Source organism: Lepidochelys kempii, chromosome 2, assembly GCF_965140285.1.
Source record: "Lepidochelys kempii isolate rLepKem1 chromosome 2, rLepKem1.hap1, whole genome shotgun sequence".
Classification (NCBI taxonomy): Eukaryota; Metazoa; Chordata; order Testudines; family Cheloniidae; genus Lepidochelys; species Lepidochelys kempii.
Genome location: NC_136381.1, coordinates 165,844,014 through 165,866,403, shown reverse-complemented (window position 1 = coordinate 165,866,403; position 22,390 = coordinate 165,844,014). Strand labels below are relative to the sequence as shown.

Sequence of the window (22,390 nt, the reverse complement as noted above, 5' to 3'; positions counted from 1 at the left end):
ATTCTATCTTCACTGAGCATGTTACAGCTCAGGGCCAAACAAGTGCAGCTGGACTTTCCCTGTAATTGCAGATCTGGGGCATCGTAGGTCAGGGCCAGGCACTGGAACTTCTTCTCCTTTGCTGTCAATGACACTCCTGCAGGGAGAAGAAGGAAGCTTCCTGATTCTTGAGTTGGATGTGGGGGATGGGAGGTGGAGACCAAGGAGCCTGGGTGGGAGACACTGGGACTGAGGTTGGTGAGGGGAGGAGAAGAGGGAAACTGGGATTTGAGGTTCGGGAGGATGCTGTGACTGGTTGGGCAAGGAGACAGACTAGGAACCAGGGAGGAAATTGGGGAGAGGGAGGGAAGACTAGGAGCCAGTGAGTAGCGGGAGAAGCTGAGATAGGATGAAGAGCCCTGGGGGCAGGGGACTGTGTGTGCAAAGAGACAGGACTGAGAACTAGTGGGGTGGAAGAAAGGAGGAGAGACAAGTCTGTGAGGAACCAGGGTGCGGAGAGAGAACTGAGATTGAATGAGGAGTCCAGGGAGCTAAATTAGTTTTCTTCATTACACAACCTTGATTAATCCCCAGACCAAATCCTGTGCCCTGTATGAAGTATCGGAGCCATGAGAAACATAGTATGTGATCATGTAATTAAAGATTGTATCATAATGCATATGCATTATATGTATATAAATTGCTATTGATACACATGGGTTCTTTATAGGGTTCCAGAAAGACACCCAGAAGCAACAAATAGAATACAAACATTATATAGTCCCAATTTTCATTTAGACAATATTTACTTCTTCACTTTACTTCTGGAACATCCTATGGCAAATGCTTTTTGTAACACAAAGAAATATGTCAGAGGAAAAATAAATCTTGACCTTCTTGGCTGCTTTTCCCAATGCAGGACAAGGCATTATTCCCCCAGTTATGAAGGGAATGCATCAAGGGCAAACGCAGGTATCCAGAAAGTTGGTGAGCTGGTAAAGCAAGGGCCTGTAATATTTATAGATCAAATTTTATAAAGACCATATAAACTCTCATTAGTTCCTTTCCTTTCCTATTTCCATATAATACATTGTCATGACTTGGGGAAAAAAGCAGTTATTACTGGAACATTATTTAAAAATACTCTTTTGAGTAGTTGCTTTAATTTTATATTCTATTGCTTTAGGGAGCTGTGAATCTTTTTTGTTTTGTTTTATTTTAAACTGTCAAACAAACAGTCATGCATTAAACATTTATTTTTGCTCTGTGATTAGATACCATGGTGATAGGCACTTTATAAATACTTAAATTGGATAGATATTGTTTGATAGGGAGAATGCAGTTTTTTTCGGTCAGAAGTAATATACTTATATCCCATATATCCATCTTTCAGTACAGATCTATCAATATTCTAATTTATTAGAGTGAAAGTCTGTTCTACCAAACAAGTTAGACATATGCACTAACTCATACATAGAGCTGTGGAAAATTGATCAGCTTTTGAGCAATCAAATTTTATTCACGTCAGATAGCTACATTTTAACCTTCCATGTTCAAGTACTCACACCAGAGGTGGTATATTGTTTATGTAATAGGATATATTGTATATGTAATGGAATAGCAGAGGGACAGGATTCCCAAAGAAAACACGTTTAATAATGCCCTGACACAGTCAAGTAAATGAGCCACACAAGTATCTGATTGCCATCTTTTTACCTAGAATTATGTATACACAGTTATTTCATAAATAGGATGGGCAAAAGCTACATTTCACCTGCGCACACAACCAGTAAAATCTAGAGTAGCATGTTATTAACCTACAAATGTTGTCTCTGATGAAGTCTGTGAAGTAAAGAAAGGAATCATTTATAGTTTTCTAAATTTCTCTAATCCCATTTACCTGCACCCTCTCCAGAAACTGCTGTTTCCTCTGAAAGATTCAATCCCCTCAGTGCCTTCAAGCCCTAGTCTTCAATATTATAGTTGAAAATATTCAGTCAGGGAACACAAACTATACCATGTGACATACAAGCACAGTTTGCATTCTGAATATTCAGAATTGTATAGTCACAGTGAACTGTTTGTGGGCAAACCGTGTATTAAAGAAAATCTCATCAAAACATGTCAAGTAAATTTGAACAAAAACATTATAGGAAGCTGAGAGTTAACTGTGGACATTCTATGAGAAGATACAGAGGCTAAATTCATCAATTAAATTAGTCACTGTGAAATATTTGTCAGTTTTATTATGACCACATTCAGAGGTGCCAACTTTCTAATTTCCCTGGGATGCTTGACCCCTGCTACTCCCCAGGCCCCGCCCCAGCTCCCCCCCTCCCCCAAGGCCGCACCCTTGCTCTTTCATGCCCCTGCTCCACCCCCGCCCCTTCTCTCCCAATTCTGCCCTCTCCCCCGAGCATGCCCCTCTGCCCTAGCGCCTTCTGCACGCCGCTGAACAGCTGATCACATGTGGGCGAGAGGTGCTGGGAGGGTGGGGAAAGAGCTGATCCACATGGGTGCTAAGCATCCTGTATTTTTTTTCCATGGGTGCTCCAGCCCGAGAGCACCCTCAGAGTCGGTGCCTATGTCCATAAGGACACACATCTCGAAGAAGCATTGTTGCTGCATTAGGTGAGTCTTCTTCTTCTTCTAGTGTCCCTACGCACCATGGAGGCTGGAACTTCAGAGTTGAGTCTATTCTAGATGATAATACTGTGGCACCAAAACCAGCACCTGGAGCCAAGTCTCCCAAGATGGCATCGTTTTCTGCAAAGATATGTACAGATGCCCAGGTATCTGCTCTGCAGATTTCTGATATAGGGATGCTATCGGAGAAGGTGACAAAAGTGGAGGCCTGTCTTGAAGAGTGCATGTGTATTGAGAACGGGGTGCTATGTTATGCACTTGGTAACAGAGCAAGACACATTTGGAGAGTCTTTGAGCTGAAATCACGGTACCTTTTCTCCTATCTACAACAGAGACGAGGAGTCTTGGAGATTTTCTAAAAGCTCTTGTCCTGTCCAAATAGAAGGCCAAGGGTCTCCTCACATTGTGTGTCTGCAGGATGGGTGTCCTATTATTCTGATGAGATTTGAGATAAAAGATTGGAAGCTGAATAAGCTGATTTATATGAAATGTGGAAGTCGCCTTGGGAGTGAACTTCCGATCTAGGAGTGACTTTTGTTGGGGAAGAACACAGTGAAGGGAGGATGCACGATCAGCGCTGCTATCTCCTCTATCCTTCCTGCTGAGGTAATGGCAATCAGGAATACTGTCTTCATGGAAAGGTGAGTTAATGAACAAGGTGCCATTGGTTCAAATGGTATCTAGTCATTCCTTTTAACACTAGATTAAGATCCCATTGAGAAGTGGATTTGAACTGGTGCTGGTGGCCCTTAGAGTTGAGAGCATCCACATTGCTCAAATTGGGAGGTCGGTGGGAAAAGAGAAACTCCATGTTCTTTGCTGGCACATAATAATTTTAGTCCTCCCACTTGAATGTTGGCGGGACTGACACAGGAGTCTGCCATATGATTTTGGCGGGGTCAAAGAGTGCCTCATTAATAGGAAAGGCCACTCTGGAAGAGGTGGAGGAATGTAAAATGTCCATCATCTTGTTGTGAGACTCGGTCACCTCCTGTAATGATATTTGCAGGGCTTTGGCCACCCTCTGTGCTAGATCCTGGAATAGTCTGAAATCATCAGCCATTGATGAAGGAGGGGGAATCTCTGTCTCATCTGGTGATGACAGTAAGTGGGCTTGAGGAGTGGCTTCCTCCTCCACCCGAGCCTCTACCTCCTCCCTTGCCTCTTCAGGGGTGTGATGGGGCACCTGCCCCAGACTAGCCCATAAAGGGAGGCTGCACAACAGACAGCCAATGGGAGAGGACCCCAGGGAGGCTGTGCAGGAGACAGCCAATTGGAGAGTGGTACAAGGAGCAGCCAATCAGGGCTGGTCAGGCCTATATAAGAAAAGCCTCAGGGCAGAGCAGGGCAGAGACTCCCTGGAGCTTGGGGAGGGAGGTGGACTGGCTGCCTTGCAGGCAGAGGACAGCTAGCACCTTGGATAGAGCAGTGCTGGGCAGGATCAGGGAGTGAGTGTGAGCTCATGGCTGACTGCTGACATGCTGGAGCCCTGATTCAAGGACTGAGATGGTGCTGGGGCTACGTGGAAGTGGCCCGGGGAGTAGACTATGGGGTTGAAGGGGACACAGCATGTGGCTGTCATTTTCAGGATCCCTGAGCTGGGACTCAGAGTAGTGGGTGGGCCCAGGCCTGGGTTCCCTCCCCCCAGCCCCTACTCACTCCCAAGAAAGTGGATAAACAGTGGACTGCTGTTCCCCCAGAAGGGTGGAGAAGAGAGTGTGACACAGCCAGAGTGCTGTGTCCTGATGAGGATGCTGTATCAATTGGTACAACTCACTTCCTGGAGCAGAAGTGACGGCGGCAAGACATCACCAGACAAGGGCGCACTGGCTAACTAAGCTGATTCCCAGGACAGCCAGCAGGAGGCACCACAGTGGTGAGTCAAGCCCCATCACAAGGAGGTTTATGAGCCTTCAAAGCTGCGGCTTAAGAGGGTGTATCCTCGTTTGCTGGTATGCCACCCTAGAGTCATGTTGTCTCTGAGCCTGCCAAGGATCCCAGTATGGCTATTGTGATAGGTAGAGGCCTGATGGTTGACCAAACCAGGGAGGCTGTGGATCGGGGGGATATGCCTGATGTCCATAGTGAAACTGAACCCCATATGGTGGGTGAGAAGAGCAGCGGGAACCCACATCCTCTCACTTTCTTACACCAATGATGAGAAGGGTGGTGCATGGCAGGAAGATGTTGGTGAATCCAGGGAACTGGGTGGACTCAATACTGGGGCCGTGGTACTGAGTAGGGGTGAGTCTGCTGCATCAGACACCAAAAAATCAATCACACACCAGAAATCCACCGGTGCAGATGGCATTGGCACCAGAGGTAGTTGTTGATGTTGAGAGGCTTGAACTGTTGGGGTCAGAGATACAGAGCTGGTAGCGAGATCAGTTGGTGCTTTGTGCACTGGGGTCAGTACAGGTCCTGATGTCCATACGGATGGAGCCTTCCCCGCTGTGGACCTTCTTTGTTTTTCACATCCCCGCAATGCCAGTGATTCTTTGCCCATGCCCATTTGGCCTTTAAGCAGTCTGACTTGCTCCGTTGGATTGGTACCAGGTAGACAGCTTCGGTGCTGTCAGTACCAATGATACTGATCAAGTGGAAGATCATTTTCAGCTCAGTTGAGGCTCCCTACAGGGACTCACCGACCCTTTCGTAGAGGCCTTACATGAGTGGCTCATCTTTCTCAGCTCACCTCCCTTCGAAGAAGAGGCTTGCGGGGAGAGGTCCTGCTGGAACCTCTCCACGCAACCTGCCGGGGGTTGAAGGGTTGATTCCATGAGTAAGAGTTTGAGTCTTAGCTCTCAGTTGTTCTTGGATTTGGGCTTCAGTTGCTTATCCAAGCCATACTTTTTGTGGAATGTGCTTTTCTCCCAGGCAGTGAATGCACTGAGTGTCCATCAGTCACTGGGATAGATTCCTTGCAACTGAGGCACTTTGAAACCTGGGGAGCTGGGCACACCCTTGTCCAGGAGTGTCCTCCCAACTGGGGTTGGCAGGAGACAAGCCCTTTTCTTTTCTTTTCTTTTCTTTTCTTTTCTTTTCTTTTCTTTTCTTTTCTTTTCTTTTCTTTTCTTTTCTTTTTGGCATGGCCAAATAAAATACAAAGTAACAAAGAAAATGCTTCAAGGAAGCTAAAAATTAGCAATTTGAAAAGTTTACAGTTCACGAACGGACAGCCAGGGCTCTGTCTCTAGCCAAGAGCAGTTGAAACAGTTGAGGAGGGTTTTCCTGTCCATGCTTGCTAGACTCATGGCAGGCGAGGAGCAGCACATGCATGGGCTGGATGGACACTGTTACCAAAGTTGTCCGATCAGCAGTAAAGAGACACAGACACACCTACAGTGGAGCACCCATAGGGACTCTCCTCAAAGAAGAGTATAGAATTATAATGATGTAGAGATAATGAAAGTTCATTGAAAAATCTTTCTGGTTTTAGAATGGCTAAATTTTCAAATCTTCAGCTTGTTGAGAACTGTGAAGGTGAAAAACTACACAAGTATCTTGCTACATAACATGACAATATTGTATAAATTGGCACTTCTAAATATTTGTTTCCTGGCAGGTTTTGAAATATTTCATTCAAAACTCTTATGTACTTTGGACTTGGAAATGTGGATTTTCTCTAAGTACCGATATGATTGTCTTATAGTGGGTGCTTACTAATGAATAAGGATCGTCTCTAGGGGTTTTCCTTCAGAGGCCTATCATCATAGAATTGTGAGCCACATTTTCAGCTTATCTTTCTAGTCATTCACCTAACTGCAAGACTATGGATCAGTATTTCTGTGTAGCATTCTAGCAATCCATTTTTGTGCACTTATGACATTCTTTATTCTGAAGACAGAAGATGGTAAATATGACTTTGAAATGCAGAAAACTTCAATTTACAGATTTGAGGCTTATAAATTATTTACAAATTCTACTTCCAATAACTGCAAATAGTTCAAGTTACAAATTTGGATCAGACACTGGTTGTGTATAAATGCATTTAAAAAAAAGTAAAATAACTAACGCACATTTCCTAATTTATCTCATGTTGTGCCAAACATTTATACATACACATTGGGCAAGAGCCTCAGCACCACCCCAGCTGCTTTGTGCTGCTCTGGAAGCATAAGTTGTCCTTATGATTGCTTTAACAGGTGCTCTGAGGATTCCCCATGCCTAAGAGAATCTTTGTAGTATTAAGCCATTGTGTCTGTTTCTACGCCCTCCAGATCTGGTTCCCTGACACAGTGGGTATTAATGGGGAAAAGGAGGAATAGTCAGAGCATCCCTAAAACCTGGCAATTCTCAAGTGCCAGAACTCCCCTGGGGGTGACCATTGCCTACCAAAATTAAGTAGAGCAGCCCTGAATGTATTCTAATTTAAGATGGACCACTGATTTAGTGATGAGAAAGACCCAAGATTGAATCAATGGAAAAACCTCCATTGGACATACCCCTTCTGTGAACAGCCTGAGATCTACACTATTTTAAATGTTCACCTGATAGCCATGTGAGTCGAATACAATTCATTTCATGTTGGTGCAAAGGAGGGGTTTTACCCAAAGATATTTGTTTTCTGAAGAACCTCAGCAAATTGCCGTCCATAGTTCCCTCAGGCCCCACCTCTTCACAGTATGCAGAGTATGCAGCACCTGTAAAGAATCCTTCATGACAGTCTTTGCCAGAAGGGATTATGCTATAGAAGCTAGAGCCCTCTGGATCACAGGTGTACAAACTGAACCATACCTATGTTTTGTTTTACACTAGCCTTCTAACTAGCAAACTTTGGTTATAAGGGAGTTCAAAAAGGACTGTTCAGCCTAATACTGATCTGTTCTTGTATGTTACCAACAATAACTAAGATGGTTCTCTGCACTAGATACGTAATAAAGTCTCACTAAAGGGCTGCTGGTAGCATCATAAAATCGTTAATACTCTTAATTACAATTAGCTAAAATTAATCCTCTTATTAATAGCCCCTTTAACCCAGCACATGGCTAGATTCAGACAATAGGACACACCTGTGACATTAGTAATAATCCAAATTATGCACTTCTCCCGCTGTGCAGCATTGGAAAGGATAGTACATACTTAAAGACTGCAGCTCCTAAGAGGTACCATTGGAGCATTAATCAATAGAGTAGTTAAAGACTAACTACTATTACTGCAATTTTGCCTAGAGAAGTATTGTTTTCCAGTCATGACAAAATTGCTACACAGCTAGCCAGTGAAGTAAACATTTTGCTCATAGAGAAGTAAGAAAGCTATGTCTACCAAGATTGTTAGGAAATTACAGACCTCTAGGTGCCTTATAAGAATAAAGAAGATGAAGAAAAGTTGGCAGTATAACAGCAGAAACCCCTTAGTACTTGTTAACAAATGTCTGGATGATAGATTTAAGAGAATATGTATTTGCTGTGTTGAAAAATATATTAAGTGTGTTATATGTCAGTTCCTTAATGACCATAATAGAAGGGTAAATAAATAGAGTGCTAAGGAAATTCGATACATTTCTCAATAGTGTATTCAATCTAAGAGACTTCCTAAAGTCTTGTCAAGCACTACAGACAAGCCATCCCTAATCTAAAGAGAGGGAAGCTACAAATGAGATTTATGTAGGACTGAAATTCTTCTAAATGAACTAATGGATTTGTTGAAGGTTGCTTATGACATGGGTAATCTAATGCTTTTTATGTAGAAAAGCTAACCAATATACCAGTCTTTTCTCCAGTCACACCACCTACTAGAGACCACACTGGGAGAGAGGACAGAGGTTCTTTAACCACATTAAATATTGCTTTGAGAGAGGAAGTGTTAAAAGGAACATAGTTTTATTTCTTCATTTGTTCTCTGGGGCCTTTATTATCGATTATTACCTCTCTAAATTGGGAGTAAATATTTCAATGGTAGTGTAGATACTCCAGTCATTGAAGCACTCACTAGATAACAGATTAACAGCCTTGTTAGTCTGTATTCGCAAAAAGAAAAGGAGTACTTGTGGCACCATAGAGACTAACCAATTTATTAGAGCATAAGCTTTCGTGAGCTACAGCTCACTTCCACATCTGAGGAAGTGAGCTGTAGCTCACGAAAGCTTATGCTCTAATAAATTGGTTAGTCTCTAAGGTGCCACAAGTACTCCTTTTCTTTTCACTAGATAACATACATCTGCCAAATTTTAATCATGCAGTTATAATTTGGTTCCAAGTTACCGAACAGAGGAAGGACTCACAGTCATAAGCAAATTTAGCTGACAGGTAAACAAAACTCACTTTGCAAGCTTCTTAATTGTTTTTTTTTCTTAGAAATGGCAGATATTTTAGAATACACACACTTTAAAACAGTTTCAGAGAACAACTATTTTTAATGGAATTTCCTTTCTTGAGTTTGATTGTGAACTAATGTATGCTTTTATTGTAGTGGCATTGTGTCATGGCAATGGGATTAGATTTTTGTAAATACAACATTAACAAAGTTATAACTGCATCTAAGAGAAAATGCCTCCTCAATGGGGCTATTCAGACATGTACATTTATTCACATGTGTGGATGATGGGGGGCCTTGGGGACTGGTCCAAAACCTACAGATGTCAATACTCATTAACTTCAATTGATTTTGGATCAGGCTTTAATCTGTACTACGATTCAAGTTACCTAGGAAATTCACAATTTGTAAGAACAGTCTGGATTTTATGACGGAAAAGGACTTTTATTTTTGGTGCAGTGTGGACCAATAGAAACCTCAAACTCACTATTACAACAACTTGTATAGTAAAAATTAGGTGCTATTAAAATAGATGTTGACAGGTCCTTCTACTGAAGATGTGCAAAGCAAGCAGGCGTTGTTTAAAATATTTAAGATTAATACATGGATAATATGTTTTTACTATAAAAAAGCTAAAACATACTTTATAAATTAATTGGATCATCTGATACTGAATAGTGTCAAACATTTCTGTTACCTATTCTGAATTTCAAAGTAAAGACCATCAAAAGTAATAGCATTGATTTCCTCTCCCCCCATCCCATTTTTTTCCTCTTTAGGAACTGTAATATCCAGTGTATTTTTTTCCTCTAGATTTGCTATTACTCTGCCACAGGAAAATAGTTTCTTCTGCACTGGAAAATTCATTCTGATTAAATTAAATGGTAACTCATAGCTGGAAGTGGTTAGTAGGTAATATGGTCATAAAGCATGCTGGGTTGATTTAATGTGTTAGGAATTAAAGTGCAACAAGGTGATCAAGTCTGCAGACCTTGGAATACATCAGATCCAGAACACGTATATAATATAAAGAGATGATTCTTTTCTTCCCTTACCATGACAGCTGGAGAGTACACTGTTCTAAAAGGCCCTAGTGTCTCACTCTGCTCAGCAGAACTCAGCTCATCCTGCCATTATATTAGCTTGGCTTCCATCTACACCTCATTTAATTTGATCTTTTTTGCCGCAGCTCTGCAATTTTAAAAGGAGTATACACATGGCTTGGATAGTGTGAACACCTGTAACAACACACTGCTTTATGTATGTCTGTGAAATGCATAGTAAAAGTGAAAACGGTATAAAAAGCAACCATGATGAATCATAACAGATATAAATATTTATATGGCAAAATCATAAACATTCACACAGATTAGAGGAGCTAAAATGCCTCTAGTTAGCCTCTGAAGTACCCTGCCAAAATTGTAATTAGTAGTTTTCCTTACACTTCCAACAGTTCTGATTTATTGTGCCCATATTTTTATTATTTTTTCTTCAGTAGTTTCATGCACATATAGGAGATAAAATCTATATTAAAGTGTTTGATCAACAGGATGATCTGGGCCTCTACATCTGAGGATATGTGCTGCAATGTAAAACAAAGAGTGCTTCTTGTCTTTAGCAACCAAACCAATTGTTGTCTGTAAATGGCTACCTGGGATTTAACAAACAATTTTCCTAACCATACTCAGCACAACTGGACTATTTTAAAAATCTGACTACTAGGTGTGAAGCAAATAAATATATCTGGATATAGTTCCAAATTTAAGAGACAATAATCCTGATATAGGCATACTTCTAGAGAGTATCAAACATTTTAGAATTATTAACAATATTTCTTGAGCCTTTGCGTTTCTTAGCAAAGAGTATATTCTTGAAGATGTTTGTTTCTGTAGATAAACTATGAATTTCAGCTGGACAGCATGTATGGCATGGATACAACCTTTTAATCTGAAAATAGACTAGTTTCAGTTTTCTTTTTTATGATCCGTATGGCACTTGCAGGGCTGATTAAACTTCTGCTTTTGGAGGGTTGTTTTGCATGTGTTAATATAAGCTGCATATGCAGGAGCACTTTACAGCCTCTCCGGCTTTAGTGTGAACATGATTGACAGATATTCTTTTGTCACAATTCTACTTATCCTGCAGGTATAAGTCCTGCTTTAAGGATGCTGTAGGTGATTATATTGATCCTCTAATGGGGGTTGACAATTTTGATAAGCTGCTGTAGAGAATATTGCATCCTGTAAAGATTCTTATATTCTGCTTCCTTTGTAATTCTGTGCTTTTCTTTTTGAGCTGGAGATATTATATAAAACATCTATACCATGCTCTGGCTTTTTTAAAAACACAAAAAATAATAGAAGTACAAACTTTGAAGAGATTCATAAACCAATAATTTGTCCTCAGCTCTTATAGGTAGCAGAAAACACCAGAATAATTAAGAAAAGATACTCATACAAACCAGTGCTCACCCTCTTTGCAAATTTGATACAATTAACTTAGGCTTGAATAGAGACTGGGAGTGGCTAAGTCATTATGCAAGGTAACCTATTTCCCCTTGTTTTTTCCTACCGCCCCTCCCTCCTCAGACGTTCTTGTTAAACCCTGGATTTGTGCTGGTAATGGCCCACCTTGATTATCATACACATTGTAAGGAGAGTGGTCACTTTAGATAAACTATTACCAGAAGGAGAGTGGGGTGGGAGGAGGTATTTTTTCATGCTTTGTGTGTATATAAAAAGATCTTCTACACTTTCCACAGTATGCATCCGACGAAGTGAGCTGTAGCTCACAAAAGCTTATGCTCAAATAAATTGGTTAGTCTCTAAGGTGCCATAAGTACTCCTTTTCTTTTTGCGAATACAGACTAACATGGCTGTTACTCTGAAACCTGTCATTATTGCAAGGCACTGCATTTAGCCGTATGGAGTGTAAATCTATCAACTGCATGAAAAAACTTGTACAGATACAGACAGACATCTTCCTTTCCAAATGCAAACAGATGGACATCGTACCAAAAGGACTGAAGGTAAAAAATCCACTACAATCTACATACCACACAGACTATGCTGACAGCTTGTGCCACACGCTCTCAAAGAAACTGCGGAATCACCTGATCAACATCCTCTACAGCAAATAGGGAAAGATTAAGAATGAGCTCTCAAAAATGGAAACTCTCATAAAAAACCAACCTTCCACACAAACTTCCTCATGGCTGGACTTTATTAAAACTAGACAAGCCATTTACAACACACACTTTGCTTCTCTACAAAAGAAAAAGGACACTGAACTTTCTAAACTACTACATGCCACAAGGGGCCACAGCAATGGTTCCCTCAACCCACCCAGCAATACTGTTAACCTATCCAACTATACTCTTAGCCCAGCAGAAGCAGCTGTCCTATCTTGGGGCCTCTCCTTCTGCCCCTCCACCCCCACGAACATGATACAGTTCTGTGGTGACCTAGAATCCTATTTTCGACGTCTCCGACTCGGAATATTTCCAACATACCTATGAACAACATACTAATCCACAGAGACCTCCCTACCAACACTACAAAAAGAAGGATTCTAGGTGGACTCCTCCTGAAGGTCGAAACAGCAGACTGGACTTCTACATAGAGTGCTTCCGCCGATGTGCACGGGCTGAAATTGTGGAAAAGCAGCATCACTTGCCCCATAACCTCAGCCATGCAAAACACAATGCCATCATAATCAAAACGGCTGACAAAGGAGATGCTGTTGTCATTATGAATAGGTTGGAATATGAACAAGAGGCTGCTCGGCAGCTCTCCAACACCACTTTCTACAAGCCATTACCCTCTGATCCCACTGAGAGTTACCAAAAGAAACTACAGCATTTGCTCAAGAAACTCCCTGAAAAAGCACAAGATCAAATCCACACAGACACACCCCTGGAGCCCCGACCTGGGATATTCTATCTACTACCCAAGATCCATAAACCTGGAAATCCTGGGCGCCCCATCATCTCAGGCATTGGCACCCTGACAGCAGGATTGTCTGGCTATGTAGACTCCCTCCTCAGGCCCTACGCTACCAGCACTCCCAGCTACCTTCGAGACACCACTGACTTCCTGAGGAAACTACAATCCATCGGTGATATTCCTGATAACACCATCCTGGCCACTATGGATGTAGAAGCCCTCTACACCAACATTCCACACAAAGATGGACTACAAGCTGTCAAGAACACTATCCCCAATAATGTCATGGCTAACCTGGTGGCTGAACTTTGTGACTTTGTCCTTACCCATAACTATTTTACATTTGGGGACAATGTATACCTTCAGATCAGCGGCACTGCTATGGGTACCCGCATAGCCCCACAGTATGCCAACATTTTTATGGCTGACTTAGAAGAATGCTTCCTCAGCTCTCGTCCCCTAATGCCCCTACTCTACTTGCACTATATTGATGACATCTTCATCATTTGAACCCATGGAAAAGAAGCCCTTGAGGAATTCCACCATGATTTCAACAATTTCCATCCCACCATCAACCTCAGCCTGGTCCAGTCCACACAAGAGATCCACTTCCTGGACATTACAGTGCTAATAAACGATGGTCACATAAACATCACCCTATACCAGAAACCTAATGACTGCTATACCTACCTACATGCCTCCAGCTTTCACCCTGACCACACCACACGATCCATCGTCTACAGCCAAGCTCTTGTGATACAACCGCATTTGCTCCAACCCCTCAGACAGAGACAAACACCTACAAGAGCTCTATCAAGCATTCTTACAACTACAATACCCACCTGCGGAAGTGAAGAAACAGATTGATAGAGCCAGAAGAGTTCCCAGAAGTCTCCTACTATAGGTCAGGCCTAACAAAGAAAATAACAGAACGCCACTAGCCGTCACCTTCAGCCCCCAACTAAAACCCCTCCAACGCATTATTAAGGATCTACAACCTATCCTGAAGGATGACCCAACACTCTCACAAATCTTGGGAGACAGGCCATTCCTGGCCTACAGACAGCCCCCCAACCTGAAGCAAATACTCACCAGCAACCACATACCACACAACAGAACCACTAACCCAGGAACTTATCCTTGCAACAAAGCCCGTTACCAACTGTGCCCACATATCTATTCAGGGGACAGCATCACAGGGCCTAATCACATCAGCCACACTATCAGAGGCTCGTTCACCTGCACATCCACCAATGTGATATATGCCATCATGTGCCAGCAATGCCCCTCTGCCATGTACATTGGTCAAACTGGACAGTCTCTATGTAAAAGAATAAATGGACACAAATCAGATGTCAAGAATTATAACATTCATAAACCAGTCAGCAAACACTTCAATGACAACACTATCACTTTGTGATATTACAACAAAAAAACTTGAAATCCAGACTCCAGTGAGAAACTGTTGAATTGGAATTCATTTGCAAATTTGATACAATTAATTTAGGCTTGAATAGAGACTGGGAGTGGCTAAGTCATTATGCAAGGTAACCTATTTCCCCTTGCTTTTCTTACCTCTCCCCCCCGCCCCCCAGATGTTCTTGTTAAACCCTGGATTTGTGCTGGAAATGGCCCACCTTGATTATCATACACATTGTAAGGAGAGTGATCACTTTAGATAAGCTATTATCAGCAGGAGAGTGGGGTGGGATGAGGTATTTTTTCATGCTTTGTGTGCATATGAAAAGATCTTCTACACTTTCCACAGTATGCATCCGAGGAAGTGACCTGTAGCTCGCGAAAGCTTATGCTCAGATAAATTGGTTAGTCTCTAAGGTGCCACAAGTACTCCTTTCCTCTTTCTACCTTACCCCAATATTCAACAGATACAAGCTAGTTTGGACCAAGTGGAAGAAATAAATACCCAAGTTGAGAGCCCCTGACACACAATGCACACAAAAACAAAACAAAAACCCACCTACTTCTGCCAGTGTACTTTGGCATAAGGGTGTGAAGAGAAAAAGAGCCTATGAAGGTATTACACCGCACTCAAGGTTAAATAGTTATATAAGTTACCCTTTGGCCTGTGTATATGCCCAGCAGTAAGTTGGACACTACAGAAGACTAGGTTGTCATTAGCCCTGTGCAGGTGAGTGTTGTCTACCCGTGCCATAGGACATAATGCAGGTGGAGAAGAAGGCTCTGCAGAGCTGCTATTTCTGCCCTGTGTGGGTGAGTGGGATAGTATGGGGAAAGGACTGGGTGATGTCTTGGTTCCACAGCCCCAGTGTGTTCACCATTCCGGCTATAGAAGCACACTGGGTGCCATAAGATGCACCAGATGAAGGCCAAGCACAGTTTACCTCTGCCCTACTACAGGGGGATGCTGGGAGGTAGATTATGACTCTCCAAATCACAGTCTGCTTTGGGACTGCTTCTGGGGCAGCACAATCAATCAGAAAGTGGTGATCTCACCCTAATTATGGCTTTACTGATTTGATTTGGTTTTTGATTTCCTGTGTAGATTCTGTTTTATCAACATATGAAAAAAATCCTCTGAAATAAAAGTCATCAAGGACAGTTAAATACTGTTATGCTAGGACTCTTTACTCAAACACTATTTACTATTCTCTGTGTTTTTATTACTATGGTGGAATATTTTTCACATCAACTTTCAGATGAAGGAAGAATTTAGTTTTTCTAGGTATACTTGGAACTGCCTCAGCACAGAATGATGGATCATCTGTTCCAGTCTTTACCAGCTGGATGGAGTCCTTCCAAAACAATTGCTAAAAACTATGAGCCAGCCTGCAAGCAGGAAGTGATAAGTGCATCAGGCACTCACTGGTCCATAGAAAAACATTTCCCTTCATCTAGAATCTCGGTTACTGTGGAGAAAGAGATAATAGCCCCTCAATAGTTGTACTGGCAACCAAATTCCAATATAGGTCCTATTTTTGATCTTCTTATAATTTTGGCCTGCAAATTTGGCTAGGCCTGCAAATCATTAGCTTTTCTCTGAGAGTTAAGAATTGTTCTGCAAACTTTTTAAAGAAAATTGTTCACCCTGTTTTAAGGTGACACATCCTTGAACAGTTACCGTGATTTTAAATCTTGACTGGTGTCTAACATCAATTTGTTTGCCCCCAAGTCAAAAACATCTTGTGTCTATTTGTGCAAGTTTATCATGTAGCTAAATATCCTTAGAAACTTATGCACATACAACATGTGAAGAAAATAAGGTGTAATTAAGTGGTTATTAGCAATTGTTTTACCCAGTTCTAATGATTAAAAACAAATGTACACATTTAAACCATCGTATTGTATGGTCTAAAGAATGTGTAATATTGCGAGAATGATACCAAGCTCCTTTGTAAAGCTCTTTGAGAACTACTGTTGAGAAGCTCCAGATAAGAGTTTGGTATTATCAGTGACAATACAGAAAATATGGAGCTAATTAACAGTGTTATAGACATCCACACATAGGCCAAAATACTTGGCCTAACTTAGGCCTAAGACTTTAAAGCAGTGTCTCTCAGCCTTTCCATACTACTGTACCCCTTTCAGGAGTCTGATTTGTTTTGCATACCCCCAAGTTTCATCTCTCTTAAAAACTACTTGCTTACAAAATCAGAGATAAAAAATACAAACAGGTGTCACAGCACACAATTACTGAAAAATTGCTTACTTTTAAATGGAAATGGTTCAATAGGAAATATGTAACTGATTTTTAAAACTATATATCTAACAAGATGCTTGTTTTCCTTAATTAATACTGACAAATACAAATGTTATGTTGAGAAGCCAATCTGAATTGTTAATTTTTAAGGTGAACCAGCCAAATTCTTATAAGACCACAGGGCCTGATTGGCAGTTACACAGACACTTTCACATATAAAGCAATCTTACTTATTTTATCACTGAAGTGTAAGAAATAATCAAGTACTGGTACAGAGGCGTGTACAGCTGTTTTGTATTAATTCATCAGTTGTAATATCCTATTGGATGTGGGCCAAACACATGAGTTAAATAACTTGCATTGCTGCATGATGAAGTACCAAACAATAACAGAACCATCAAGGAGTGTTGTCAAGGTTCCTTCCCCACTCTGAACTCTAGGATACAGATGTGGGGACCTGCATGAAAACCTCCTAAGCTTATTTTTACCAGCTTAGGTTAAAACTTCCCCAAGGTACAAACTATTTTACCCTTTGCCCTTGGACATCCACTCCCACCGCCAAACGTTTATCTGGGTTTATTTATTAGGAAAGTGTTGTTTGGAAATGTCTTTCCCCCCAAAATCCTCCCAACCGTTGCACCCCACTTCCTGGGAAAGGTTTGGTAAAAATCCTCACCAATTTGCATAGGTGACCACAGACCCAAACCCTTGGATCTTAAGAACAATGAAAAAGGATTCAGTTTCTGAAAAGAAGGATATTAATAGAAGTAAAAAGTAAAAAAGAATCACCTCTGTAAAATCAGGATGGTAAATACCTTACAGAGTAATTAGATTCAAAACATAGAAAATCACTCTAGGCAAAACCTTAAGTTACAAAAAGACACACAGACAGGAATATCCATTCTATTCAGCACAGCTTAATTTCTCAGCCATTTAAAGAAATAATACTCTAACGCATATCTAGCTAGATTACTTACTAAATTCTAAGACTACATTCCTGTTCTGTCCCCAGCAAAAACATCACACAGACAGACTCTTTGTTTTTCCCTCCCCCCAGCTTTTGAAAGTGTCTTGTCTCCTCATTGGTCATTTTGGTCAGGTGCCAGCGAGGTTATCCTAGCTTCTTAACCCTTTACAGGTGAGAGGATTTTTCCTCTGGCCAGGAGGGATTTTAAAGGAGGTTACCCTTCCCTTTATATTTATGACAAGTGTGTATAGATTTTACATATAGAATCTGTTCTAACTCCAAAATGGATACTTCTGCAGAGAGTTGAGTGCTGATGGAAAGACCATGGAGAGCATGGAGTCATTCAAAGTTGGCCAAAGGACCAGACTGCAAAGGAATCCACAGAAGATAACTGATGGGTGTAGGTTATTGACTGGAACTAAGCCAGTAGGTATTTAACATATGGTTCAACATGTCTTATGCCAACTGACAAAAGATGTATTGCAGGAAGATACCCGACAAAGTTGCAAAAAGACATATAGGAGATATTTCATTTTTCTCATGGATGATAAGGAACAACATTCATATTATGGGTGGACATTTCAAATCTTCACCAGAAGCATAGGTTACTTTCTGACTGGTCCACATCAGCTTTGCCAAGAAGGATGTTTCTGAGAAATCCAGAAAGAGAATAGGAATACAACGGTCATAAACATGAGTGAATCACCTCAGTGAACTCGGTCTCAATAAATCAGTCATTGCAGCTATGAAACTGAACTGAAGAATTCACCTTCATGGCAATGGCTAAGCAGAAAAATACTTTTATACATGTGTTGTTTCCCCACACCATGGTCATGTTAAACTAAATGCTTCTCAGAGCTAAACCCCTCTGAATAAGGGCACATCTACACTTAAAATGTTGCAGCAGCATAGCATAGCTGCACCGGTGTAGCTGCCCTGGTGTAGCACTTCAGTGAAAACACTACTATGCCAACGGGAGAAGCCCTCCAGTCTACATCAGATGTCTACACCAGGGGTTAGTTCAATGTAACTATGTCACCCAGAGGTGTGAATTTTTCACATCCCGGAGTGACCTCATTATACCAATATAAGTTTATAGTGTAGACCTGTCCTAACTAAAATTTATGATGTGCACTTGTATTTCCTTAACAAGTGTAGTCTTAGTTGTCTAGAAGATACGTTAAATCAGTAAGTAATAGATAACATTAAGTCACGATAAACTCATTACACTAACTAAGCTTAGTACCTTTTGTAACAGGAGTCTCTGTTTCCCTACTGCAAAAGTTACTATGAGAAAGCCTGAGTGTTTCAACAACTTCAGCCTACGAATACAGATTGTGTGGTCAAAAGAATTGACAGCTTCTTAGAAAAAGGAGGATGAATCTCTGAATTGGCTTGTAGGCTAAAGATTTTATCTTGTATTTTATTTAAAGTGACACATGCTTACCTGTACAGTTTCAAAAACATTACATATCTTCAAAATTATTGCCTGTATATTCTGTTTTACATTTAATATGTGATGATTTTGCATGTGTATGTGACAAAGTTGGCTATAATTATCACCTGGACAAATGTAACAGGGCCAGCTGCCTCTGGAACATCTTTCTGGCTTACAGGTACTCAAACACTTTTCCCAGTCAAGGATCTCTAGTAGGCATGGGGCCTGGTACACACAGGCTTTACTTGGCTGAAGCTCAGTCTTCTTCAGCCCTCTGCTTCCAGGTTCCAGGCTCAAACCATTCTGTTAATCAGTGTCTCAGTCAGGATCCTCTTGTTCACTACAGAGCCTCTATGTCATAACTCCCTTGGTCTCAGCATCGTCTCTAAGGAGCCTTTCATACTCTGCAGTTTCTTAATGCTGAGCTGAGATCCCATTCATTTTCACCTTCTGCTCCTCTTAACAGGGCAATCACCCTGATCTCTATCCCACATTCTGTAATTAGGGTTCGCTAAGAGTTGAGCCACCCTGTTTCAGCAAAGTAATTTTGAACTGAATTGATCATTAACTTTCTAAATTCTACTTAGACTTGTTCAGCTGAACTGACGTGAACCATCCCGTAATTCCATTGACATATAAACATGATTACAAGTAAATTATGATCTATATTTAAGAATGTATAGTTCCATGTTGATAGCAAAACACCCTGTCCAGATTAGTGTAGAATTAGGATAAAAATGTGCCTCCGTAACAATATTTTGATAAGACCTTGAATTTAACTGATTTATTATCTTTTGAAAATTGTAACATCCCATGTGGAGTTAAATTTTTGATATTGTGATCACTTTTCATTATTTTACTTTCTGTCATTTCTTATCTACTTTAAAGCTATTTTGGCTAATAAGGCTTGTAAGTATATAATAATTCTCCTGTTTATACTTTAGCTGAGGAACACACATCAAAAGAACGGTGAAAAACCTATCATAGGTAACTGATGAATTAAATGATTTAACCATTCTGTGATTTATAACCTATCTTTCTGACACCCTGGATACATGTGACAGGGTTATAGTTACATAGTAATACCCTGTCTTGTACTGGGGTGCAGTCCAAACCAGTGAGGCTTTGTGTCACCGCCTGCCTGTAATCCTGTGTTCCTTAAATGCTCTGCTGCTGTAGCTCACTGCATGGACACTGACAGCCAGCGAACAAGCAGGCACTGAGAGCCTGTGTGTTTAGCAGCAGTAACTCAGCACTGTGACCCCAGCAGCCTGCTTGTTACACCTGAGCCACATTTTGATACCTACCAGCTTTGGTTACTAGTATCCAAGTGACTTTCAACACACTGCCAGTCCTGAATTTTCCCCAAACCATATCCTCTGCAATGTCCAGGCCTTCTTGGACCATTGCAAGGCATAACAAGGTTCATTTGCTCCTCTAAAATACCCAGCAGCTTTCCACATTAACTGGAATTAACCCTCACCTCAATTCAAATGCAGCACTGGATTTAGATTGAAAGTAAAACAATTTTATTAACAACAGTGATGCCAAGTAAAAGAAATAAAAGTAGAGATGGTTACAAGCAAATGAAAGTGAAAACAAACATCTAAAATCTAAACTTAATCTAGCAAGGTACAGCCTTTGATGGAGACGGTTTCTCACCTGTCACTTTTTGCCCAGCATGGCTGACTGACTCTTCAGCCATAAGAGAAATACAGGGTCCTGGGTGAAAGAACACTTGGGGTTCTTTGCCTCTTTTTCTTATAGTCCAATGAACTTCGGGAATGGATTCTTCTGAAGGTTTCCCCCTGAAATAAAGTTCATTCAAGCTATGAGGAAGGAGACATGGAGTCTGGGGCAGTCTGCTTTCTTCCCTCACTGGTGTTTGCTAAAATACAGTTTCATCTGTTCTTGCCCTCTCTGATGCAAATAAATGGCCACTAGACTTGTGATTGCTAATTGTCTCTGACTCCTGGCTGGAGGCATCAGCTTGTCCTTTGTCGGAAGGAACCTGCTTACCCACTCCCCAGATTTGTCTGGCAAACACAGTTTAGTTCCACATTTCTGTCATATTTGTGTGTTCCTTTGGGCATTTATCATACCACACCATGCAAGAATACTTTATATGATACCTCTCACATATAGTTTATGACATTAATGAACTGGGATACACAGAATTGGACAGATGAAACTCATTACTAGATACCAGTAATCCCTTTGCCTTCTTGCCCTGGAATGCTGTTAGGTTTACACACCCACAACATGGAATTTGTAAAAACGCTTACTAGAAATTCAAACGTAATACATCCAAATACACATTTTTTCAGTGGCCTGGTTTTAGCATGGCATGATGAATGGGCTGTTTTAAGTCCATGTTGAATGGAAGTGGATACATAATCAGTATCTAGACGATAGGGCTCACTGACTCAGATATGGATGGGTGGGATGTATAATGGAACTTCTGGTCTATAAAGGGATGATGGACAGTGTAGACTATTTGTGTTTCTGTCTAACATTGGAATAGTGGATGGAGGACTATATATGGAGAATGATATATGACATGTTAACTATTGACCATAGTTGATTGGATGTATGTCTAATCTCTAGTTGGTATATAAAGGGTAAGTAGCAAAATGTTGGTGTCTTTGGCTAATAATCATTGGGTAGACTAGACGATGGTTGGAGGCTTTAGTCTGTGGCTCATAAGTGATAGATTTGTGGTGGTTTGTGAGTTGTTGTGGCCCACACTGGAAATCTATATGGTATAGGGTGGGTGGGTGGATGTACAGGGTTTCTGAGCCATAGGTTGATGTTAGGTTGAGATGTGAAAAGACTTAAAATTGGTTTGATTAATGCAATGTGATCTTTTATGTGCATACATCTCTCAGTCATCATATGACTATGAGGATACTTAAATATTTATTTTCCTCCTGTAACTATTCATTTACATATTTTAAAATGTTGATTTTGTCTTATTTGCTTTTTTATGTAATTGGTGTTCGTGTATGTGTGTGTGTACACACACAGTAGGAATTTTAACTTACTTTTAACAAAGTTTTTGGTCTGTTAATACACGCATGTTCATTTTCTGTTACGTCTGATTGGGATAACTGGGCATGGCTTAAGGAAAATGAGAATTGACACAAATCTTTACCCATCTGCAAGGAAGAACAATTTAAAATGAATGTGGAGAAAATTATTAATTTTATGCTCCAGTTACTTTTACTATTCAAACATAGTACCAGTGGCACTGCAGTGAGATAAACAGAAAAAAAATCTTGCTTATCCATTTTTCTACCTAATCCTGTTTGACTTTTTTTTCAACCTCAATCTTTGTTTTACATATAAATTAAAATTCAGTTCTCTTGTTATCCACAACTCAGATTGTTCCACATATACAATATTGTGCCTGGCAGTTTTCACTGCAAGACTTAGATAGGCACTTCAGAGGCTTACATTTATTATCATTTATTGCCTGCACA

At 40.8% G+C, this 22,390-nt stretch overlaps 1 long non-coding RNA gene across 1 annotated transcript in view; it reads right to left on the bottom strand.

Moving 5' to 3' along the window:
• The window catches only part of LOC140905989 (uncharacterized), a 91,780-nt gene that overhangs the window by 56,187 nt on the left and 13,203 nt on the right, over positions 1 to 22,390 (bottom strand). Inside the window, exon 2 of the long non-coding RNA XR_012157017.1 lies at positions 20,571 to 20,716. This is a non-coding gene — a long non-coding RNA (uncharacterized LOC140905989). The remainder of the gene's footprint in view (positions 1 to 20,570; positions 20,717 to 22,390) is intronic.